The sequence below is a fragment of the Ischnura elegans genome, chromosome 9 (assembly GCF_921293095.1).
Source record: "Ischnura elegans chromosome 9, ioIscEleg1.1, whole genome shotgun sequence".
In the NCBI taxonomy this organism is placed as follows: Eukaryota; Metazoa; Arthropoda; class Insecta; order Odonata; family Coenagrionidae; genus Ischnura; species Ischnura elegans.
The window spans coordinates 97,467,187-97,477,025 of record NC_060254.1 but is presented as its reverse complement, the minus strand read 5'-3'; the positions used below and the strand labels follow the sequence as shown (position 1 = coordinate 97,477,025).

The 9,839-nt window shown below is 40.2% G+C and overlaps 1 non-coding gene across 1 annotated transcript; it reads left to right on the top strand.

The window, feature by feature from the left end:
* Positions 1-9,268: 9,268 nt before the first annotated feature.
* Trnal-uaa lies at positions 9,269-9,352 on the top strand. The gene has a single exon. It is a non-coding gene; the product is annotated as a tRNA-Leu (tRNA).
* The last annotated feature ends 487 nt before the right edge of the window (positions 9,353-9,839 follow it).

The window sequence follows — 9,839 nt, the reverse complement described above, 5'->3', positions numbered from 1 at the left end:
TTTTTATTCCGGAGGCGTTCTTCGACTTCCATTCTCTGTCCAGGAGCTCTCGAAATGCTGGCTTGCGTGGAAAGGTGAGCATATATTTTGAGTCAGTGGAGAACCATCTTGGACTTATGCGGACGACGATACCTACATCTACTAAAAAAATAATGTCTTAAATGGAGAGGCGCTCACTTTTTTTAAGGCCTCTCTTTAATTTGTGTCCAGAATATTTTCTACATTTTGGCTGGATCCCACTTGAATGCTAGATTCAAGTAAAATTTCTTAATTTAAGGATAGGTATTCTCTTGAAATTGAATGGCGTCCTCCTCCCTTAAGAACAATCTATTGGGAGTATATTCTGGCATTAAGAATATTTTCCTTGATCTGAAAGTTTCAGGCCGTCGACAATAGGTGGGATTAGTTCGTACTAACAATAAGTCACGTATAAAAGTCGTCCTATATATCGAATCATCTCCTGTCGGCGTTAAGAATATTTCCTCTAAATTTTATTCACCTCGTTTAGTTATTTAGCGAGAAGGTTGGTTGGAATAGGCTAAGTTAGAATTCACCCTAGAGTAAACCAGGAGCCTACTTATTCAAGAAAAATTATTTCTATGTAAGGTAATCCTTCGGGAATCCCCATAGCATTTCTTTTTGCATTTTGTTTATTACTTGATTTATAACATCTTGCTACAAGTAGGCTATCGCCTGGTGGTAACATCATCATTAAAATAAGAGAGTGAAAAAACCTCCAGGCAGGAACCTTAAAGGAATAAGTATAAAGGAACAGAAAATACGCTAATACGAATATTATACTACGAACAAATGAAATTTTAACCAAATAGCCCCATTTCCAACTGCTGAACCACAATGGCATCAAACAAAAATAGAGGTATATTTACTCTTAAAGAGTTTTTGCATTTATGGGGATGATTGTAAAAATTTCTTTAGATTAGTCGTTCCTCTGCCTCATTCCTTGACGCAGGAAGGATTCCTTTATTTGGCATCGACGAATGGATTTACATCGGCGATCGCGAGCAGCCTTGGCGTTTTGTTTCGGGCATTTCATTATTCGCGCATTAATTTATTATAATTTTTTTCGTGTGTGGTGTGGTGGACGCCCTGCATTCGTCCTCCCACATCCGCCTCGATCCCTGCGCCCCCTATCTTCTCGTGATTTGCCCTTTCGCAATGCCCTCTCGCCGCTACAACTCCTCCCCGTTTCGGTACGCTTGTGTGTGTGTGTTGTGTGCATGTGCTTTGTACACTTTCCAAGCCTCTCCCTCCCACGAGATTCGTGTGCAAAGGGCTCGGTTTTCCCTTTCATTCTCTCTGGCGTCTTTCGAGGTCGCCTTGGCGACGCGGGGACACGCCCCTTACACTCCGCGAAAAGGGCGCGTGCCGTATGCGACCAAGTGAAGGCGGTGGACTCCACCCACTCGAGAAGACAAGCTTCGCCCCTGCATGCACAGTACTCAGTGCTTCAGGTGAGTTCACGCCGTCGCCGGACTTGGTCCCGGGTCAGATTTCGGAATTAGTCCGAGATGTTCACTTAGTAACTGTACTTCGGACATATATTACGCTAGATATGGGTCGTTCGCGATTGATTCATTCATAGTGATTGAATCACCGAGTGAATCAGAAGACTCGAGTCATTTGGCGAAAATAAGTCCATCATCAATCATTAGCGTTGTAATATGATCTTATTCTCTCCCGGCGTAAGATGCTGGTGAAGTCTCCACGGGTTTTCCACCGGGTGACTTGATTGTAGGCCGCAGTTTCCCTGCCCTGACGATGGCAGAGGCAGCCATCGAAACGTCAGCCTACAATCAACTCACCCGGTGGAAAATCCGAGAAGACTTTACCCGCATCATTCATTAGTCTTCCGGCTTCCCGGGGCAGGCCCCAGGACTAGTCCGAGATGTTCACCAAACTGTTATTCGCACATTTTTTAAAGCTAAAAATTTTGTTCTTTTTAAAAACAAAAAACGACAATTCTTTACCTTAATTGTAATGATGCGCCGCGTAATTTTTTGAATACGCACCTCAAAGACGATTTAATCGCCACAAAGAAAAGAGGATGAAGAAATCGGACCTACTCTAAAGCATTCATGGCTAAGCCCTTTTCGGGGACATCTTGACTGGACTAGTGACCGTAGAGAAAATTGTCTATGAAGATGAGTCCCCGACAAGGCGATGACAGCATACTTCCGGTTACTTAAGATCTCCACCCCAATGAGCACGTATGGATTCAGCGCTGACAAATGCCACTATAGGTGCCACTTGGTGCCATAAGACTTAATCGAATTGATGAGAGAAAATCAATATAGTAAGGGGAAGATGTTTATTGGAATTTTCCACGCGAACCCATCTTACCTTGTTGGATACTCTTTACTTCTTATTTGTCGCAGTGGAGTCGCGTACGGAAGCTGTCCCGGTAAACCAATGTTCACCACAACCAGCCATGGACAATCAATAATTTTGGTGCGCATTTGTCTATGTTGAGTGAGTAGTAGGCTGTTTGTGTTAGAGGGAGCTGAAGAATTGAACATTGATGACATGTATCTAAGCAATTTTATAACAATCGTATACAGATGTTAATTATAAGGTATATAATTTTATTATTTCTTTATTATTATTATTATTATTGTTATTTTTTATTTTTTTTTATAAATTGTTGAAAATAGCAGTTTTTAGAATTTTCATAATTTAGTCGCCCAGTGAAAATACCTGTGGTCGTGATACTTAATACCGTGGGCGATTATTTTTAAACCGCAGGTGGTTCGCTAAGGAAGGAGAGCGCTGCTTCCCTCCCTTTAATGTGTTTACTAAACCACACTGCCTTCTGTTTTTTTTTGATGACCTAAACCCTTCCGATGAGAACAGGCCCTTTAAAGGAAAAGGGTGCGGTTGATATCGGGCGGTGAGAGTGCGTCACGTGGGAAGAACCCCCAAAAGTGCATTCCGCCCTGACCACCACCGGATGAAGGGTTCAACCATGGACCCCCCCGGATTCCGATCCGCGGACCGTAGTGCCACCTGAAAATTCCGTCGCTCCATAGGTCTTTACATCGTAGTTCCGATGATATACGGTAGCCAGTTGCTATGGCCACGAGTTCGAGTCTCTTCGTGGGAGGTTCCAATGGACAAAAATATTCTACCCAATTCTCAGTTAATTGAATTAATGACTTACAAAGGAACGCCGTGCGATTCTTCTAAAACTCCCACGAGCGAACAGAAAGCGTTAATCAGCTCTTACAGGAATAAGGCTTGGAGCCGCTCGAAGAGTACGTCCTGTGCCCACAATTGTCAAACGTTGCGCTGCAATCGCTCCATACGGGCATGCGTTCCGATTGGCTGATATGGGGTTTTAGTGACGGTTTTAGCGACAGGAAAAGCGACCGGACTAGTGATGAAAAATCGCGATGGGAATCCTCATCGCGATCGCGAACGCGAAAAACAATTGCCGGCGACGATCATTTCGCCTAGTGATCGCGATAGTGATCACTTCCGTGACGAAAAAAAATGATCGTGTGATTTAGGCTTTACGGTTATCTCATGTGATTCGAAAAAAAATCACCTATGATAAATACAAGTATGAGTATTCCTTATATTTCGTTTGATTTTGTCTTTAACGGCAAAACTATTATAATAGTAAGTACAGATAATATTTTTCTTAAATATTCTTAATGAAATTAAATATCCTTACGTAAATTAGCATTGCACGTAAAAACATGTTGGTACCCTAAAAACAGGCCTCCTGCCTAGTAGGACTTCCAAATACGTGTATAAATATTGTATGAATCGATATGCTCTTGGAAAAATAGATTATTATTATTGTTAATATTATTATCATTATTAAAACCTATATCATAATAAGGCATAATTGTAAACTCCTCACTTATTTAATAGCCGTCGACCCAGGTTTTGGCAAACAGGTGCCATTTCTTGCAAATCGTGCTTTACTATGAAGATTATCAACTTCCTCGAAGTGTCGCCTGAGACGATTTCTTATGATCAAAAAGTATTCATTTTGAATCGCGCAGTCGCTAACCTACCTCCGTAATGATTTGCCTCTGATACAATGGGTATGGATTTCACAGATGTAAAATGAAATACGAAAAATCACTGATATCTCAAAGAGTACCCGAAGATGGCGCGTGAATGCGTGTAAAATGGTTGTACGAGTGAAAACTAAAGTTGACATGTACCACACCCTTTTTATATTTCATTTTACATTATAATGGTTGGTGTCCTAACACCCCCTGCCACACGCCTTTTAGGCGGCCTTCGGGGTATTAAGTAGATAATGTTCCTCAAAATCTCGCTTCACACCGTCGTTTTAATGCGATCCCACCGATGATTATAGTGTTTTTAAGCGATGTTTTCTGGTAAATACCAGGGATGTTTACTTTGCATTATAAAAACCAGTCGCTTTACATTAGCAATTCGTATTTCTGAGGACCTGCATCTTTCCGGCGGAGAGGCGAGTGAGTATGGAGATGGCCGGAGCACGCTGTTCACTTTGCGCGATGCACGAAGACGTATTTTGGTGTTAGCGCCCGGAGCAGTAGGGCATAGCCATCAGAGACGGCTGGTCCGACCGGTTGGGAGGCGAAGGGCCGCTGGAATCTGTTCTGCTTTGTTTTGGAATAAGTAACATCTCATTAACCGCTGCGAGGGAAATCGTTCCACGGGAAATACTTTCCGGAAGGTTCGCTCGTGGGCGAGAGATGATCGCGAAAGATTACATCCACCGAATTGCATTTTGCCTTGTTTTTATCGGTTACGAGCGGCAGATGCGCGAGGGAGTCCTTCACTGTTTTCGTCGCGCTCACGATCAGAATGGGATCCGCGTGCGCTCATTAGATGATCCGCAGGTGTTTTTATAATGCATTCGATCTCGTTCTGCTTCCAACTGGATCACTCAGGAACACGCTCTTGTCTAATGATGCAATCGAATAGACCACCGAGAAACGAAACATAAAATTTTCATCTTCTAAACAAATGCAACGTACGAGGTGTGGTCACAGAATTACGACAGGACTTTATCATTTCACTGGGTTGGAGAGTCCTATTGTAAAAATTGTAAAAAGAAGTGTAATGTAATTAAAAATTTATAAAAATTATGTTGGCATACATCCCCCTGAAGTATGATAAATTTTTATTTGTATTCATTGATTTTACTTTTTCTTTGGCAACCAGTCACGTTAGACGTATTTTAATGAGATCCGCGATTTTTGTTTGGTTATTTTTTTCAAAGAAATGAGTCAAAGAATGATTGAAAAGTGAAGAAGGATTAGAAAATAAATTGTAAAAAGTGTGTGAAATGTAAACGAAGGCCTATGGTGAGTCTGCATTGAGTAAAACAAGAATTTACGAGTGATACAAGCGTTTCCAAGACAGCGGGGAAGACGTTGTGGATGAGAAATGCCCTAGAACGTCAACAACCGATAAAAACGTGGAAAAAGTGAAAAAAATGTTATGAACTTCTGATATAATATCTAATTTTGAAGGCGACAACATTAATGTAGAATGAATTAATATTTTATAATAAAAAACTAAAATTCCCGCAATTTTCTCACAGCTCGTAGATGGTTGGATGGTTTATTTGTCGTGGAAAATTTCCCCTTCAGTACAACAAAAACCATTTAACAGTTTTCCCAGTGTTATGATTTGTAATCATCACTTATACTAAGGTAAGTGTCGTGAGTGAGTGATTAATTAACCCGGTCAACAACGCCAAGCCCAAAATAGTGAACGTACAAGCATAGAATTTTCAGAATGTATTCTTTGTATCACGTTTAGCCGCACTAAGAAAGGACGTTAGAGAGAAAAAGTTTTTAAAATTGTTTTTAACTCATTAATGTTTTACTGCGTAACTCCCGTAGGTACAACATTGAATTAGATGCAGACAAGTTATATTTTGGTCTTTCATGTTACCCACTCTCCGAGAGATTGGTTTCGTCAGGAACTTCACCTGCTTACAGGAATCGTTACACAGATGTTAAACTAATTAGGCTGGGAGCCGCTAGAGACTCGGAGGCTTCGCGATAGGCTTAGATTGCTTGAGTAATCGAGAATGTATATCTTTCAGAGTGACACGGAGAACATCATATAATAACCTCATTATATATCCAGGTCCGACAGAAACGATAAGTTAAGACAGATATTTTGCCGAAAGGATTGGGGTACGAATTCGTTTTACCCCGAATGCTAGGCGGAACTTCATTATATCATTTCCTTTTTATTTGCCTACGGTTAGTGGCCTAACTCTAGAAATAGTATGAATATATAGAATTCATATAATATGTGTGATTTTGTTGCTAAATTTTTCCATACGATTCCTTTTATTCCAATTATTGTATTTACTGATCCGATCCGACCGCACCTTGAATATGTAGGGAGCGTATGGGATCCGGTGCAGAAAGACTTAATCCGCGAACTGAATAAAATACAAAGGAAGGCTGCGCGTTTCGTCAAAAACTGCTACGGGCGTACAGACAGTGTTATCCAGATGTTAAGCGAATTAGGCTGGGAGCCGTTGGAGACTCGGAGGCTGCGCGTTAGGCTTAGATTGCTTGAACAATTGAGAACGGATATCTTTAAGAGCGACACAGAAAACATAATATTAGAGCCACTGTATATTTCCAGGTCCGATAGAAGCGATAAATTAAGAGAGATGTTTTCCCGAACGAATAGATATGGAAATTCGTTTTTTCCCCGAACCATAAAGGACTTTAATAAACGCTAGTCCCAACCTCGTTAGAGCACTTCATTTTTTTTTGTAAACGGCTGGTGTCCTAACACCCCCTGCCACACGCCTTTTAGGCGGCTCGCGGGGTATTATGTAGATGTAGATGTAGAAATGTGAGTTTTTTATTTCGCTTCAACTATGGGAAATTAACGCAGCCACAGTACTTGATCTTGAATTCAAAACAAGTCCAAAAGCGAGACTGTTTTACGTGCACTCTTGTAAGCAATGAACCACCACATTAATCGTTGTAATGGCATATTCACTATCCTTTAATATAAGAGCGGTTGCCTTTTGCCAGTGGAATATACGGAGAAGAATTCAGTATATTGAAGTTAAATTGACCATCTGAATACCCTCAGACCGTTTTGCGAAAGAATTTTATGATCTATTCGCATTTTATGTTTTTACAACTTTGCTGAAAACCTTGAATTTGATATTGTTCCTTACATCTCTTTTAAATATCGTCACTTAAATTTTTTCAATCATAATTTATCTGTGGCAGGAAATGGAATAAAATAAATTTTACAGCCTTAAAAGGCTTTAAGCAATGTTTGACCTTTAAAATTAGTCAAAAGTCCATGTGTCTAAGAGTGGAAAAACAAGGAATTGAGTGATTCAAGTTACGTCTTTGGGTAAAATGTTAAGAAATTGAAATACGCATAGATCGTGCATGTTTTTTTTGTAATAGGCCATCTTGAGAAATTTAGATTTAAGAGGACATACAAACATGCAAGAATTTAGTTAAAAATCTGACGTTCTAAGCGTCAATTTTATGTTGAATCAAGGTGTGACGCACCTTATAGTATGGCTCAGAATTTAGTGGCTCTGTCTGTCACACATACCCAGCACTTCTTATCTATTTCCATATCTACAAAATACCCCGAGAGTAGCAACAATAGGCGTATGTCGGGGGATGTCAGGATACCAGCCCTTTGAGGAAATGCTCTAACGGAGTTCCGCCTATAATTTAATGAAGTCCTTTATTCTGATTTGTGAATGAAAAACTTTGCTGTTTCTACAATTTCTACCAAATTGTAGAAACAGCAAATTTTTTCATTCACAAATCAGTAAGATGGATTTCTACAACGTGAAGGCCTCTACTATTTAGTGCATCAAGTCCTTTATTTTTCAGAGGAAAAATCAAATAATCCGTTTGACAAAATGTCACTCTTAATTTATCGTTCCTGTTGGAAATTTTGTGGTGTTCTAATATAATGCTGTCCGTGCCGCTCTTAAAGATATGCATTCTCAATTCTTCAAGCAATCTAAGCCTAGCGCGGAGCCTACGAGTTTCTAGCGGCTCCCAGCCCAATTCATTTAACATCTGTGTTAAGCTTTCTGCACGCCCTTATTACTTATGCCGATACGCTTCCCAAAATTCTGCTTTAAACTACCTTGGGAGCTTACTCGGGCTTGATTCCCAGTTCTGGCGGTTGATATGAACAAAAAAAGTGCCGAAAACGGCATTCTCGCGATAATATAAATTATATTTTTTTTTCTCGTCTTTCATGCGCGTTGGGGACTGGCGGATCATTATCGTAGATTAGGACGCTTGTTAATTTTCCTCCGCGCGAATGCCTCGGGTCGGCGGGGAGCACGAAGCGGCGGCCACTTGAAAGGCTGGATGTATGTATTTCGGGTGGAAGTGGGAAAAAGGAGGAAGAAAGGTTGGGAACTCTTTTGAGCCGCTTTTTACCGCAATCAATTCACCGCAGGTCGCGTCACATTTTACCCGAAAAGGTGATATTTCTGTCTCATGTTTTCCTGTCCTGCTAGACATTTTTGTAAAATGTTTCCTGCGGAACGTAAGGAATTCTACAGAAAGGGTAATCTAGTTTCATAAAACGCATTTATTCTCTAATGATCACTATGGAGACATTTTCATGTCCTGTACAAATCTGTAAAAACTATTTCTATTGAGTAGTCGAGCACCTTCCTTGAGTGATTCCTTGCTATCTGGTCTCCAGATTATAGTATTCGCAATCCCTTTTCTATCTGTCCTTTTGATGTTTCATAACTGCGCATATAGAAATTTACGTCAAAGAATTTTTTCATGAACTTTCTAAGATATTTTTTAGTACTCTACAGATAAAAAATTTGTTTTCACTTAAAACTAGTAGTATTCAAGTTTTGAAGCGTTACAAATTTATTTTTTTATCTCCACATTACGAGTCCGTAAGACATGTGGAGTGGTTGCACGAGAACTGACAAGTGAGTGGAGAGCTGCGTCAAACCAATGTTACGATTGTTGACCACTGATGATGTTGTAAATAAGTTTACAAGGCACTGTTGTTCCATTTGTACGTGTGAAATGAATTCGATAAAAAGAACTGCAATATATGTCTGTATAGAAATTTATATTTTATTGACTGCTAAACTTCAGAAATATTGATCTTACGTGATGATAAAAAGGGAGGAGTTAGGGGGTATGAGAATGTTTGCCAGTGTAAAGTCGGGGAATTTATATTCGGAATCTCGTGACAGCCCTGGAGATGCTTTCACTTTGACACGCGCAAGTGATATGTGGTCGGGTTGGCCGAGTGGTCTAAGGCGCCAGACTTAAGTTCTGGTTCCCGAAGGGGAGCGTGGGTTCGAACCCCACACCCGACAAAACTTTTGCCGGCCTTATTTGTGGCGGAGAAACGTCTTTGTCTTCCAATTTCGGGTTTGAATCCCGGCTGGGTAACATTACACCACTAAGTGCACAAATTTGTATAATTGTCCTTATTGGCGCCAAAATTGTATTGCGCTTCTCTACCCTCAATCGTATGGTACGAACTTCTCGTTTATGCTTTTTTCGTCTATTTTGGTGGTAACAAGAAAGTGCACGTTGTTTCAGACGCTCATGTGCCTTTGTCAACTTGTAATTTAAATTTTCATTTACAATACAGTCCTCTAAGTTTCTTTGAAGTTGATTTTTTCTTAGTTTTCTCCAACCCCTTTAGCACGAAAACAGTCCTACATGTTAAATGTAAGGCAGGATTTTATTGTCCTAATTTCGTAGGTTAAATAAAAACGACTTTATTATTATGATTAGGCATGTCAACATCTTTTGAGGACCTTAAAATCCAACGGGGATAAGAGCAATATTTTATTA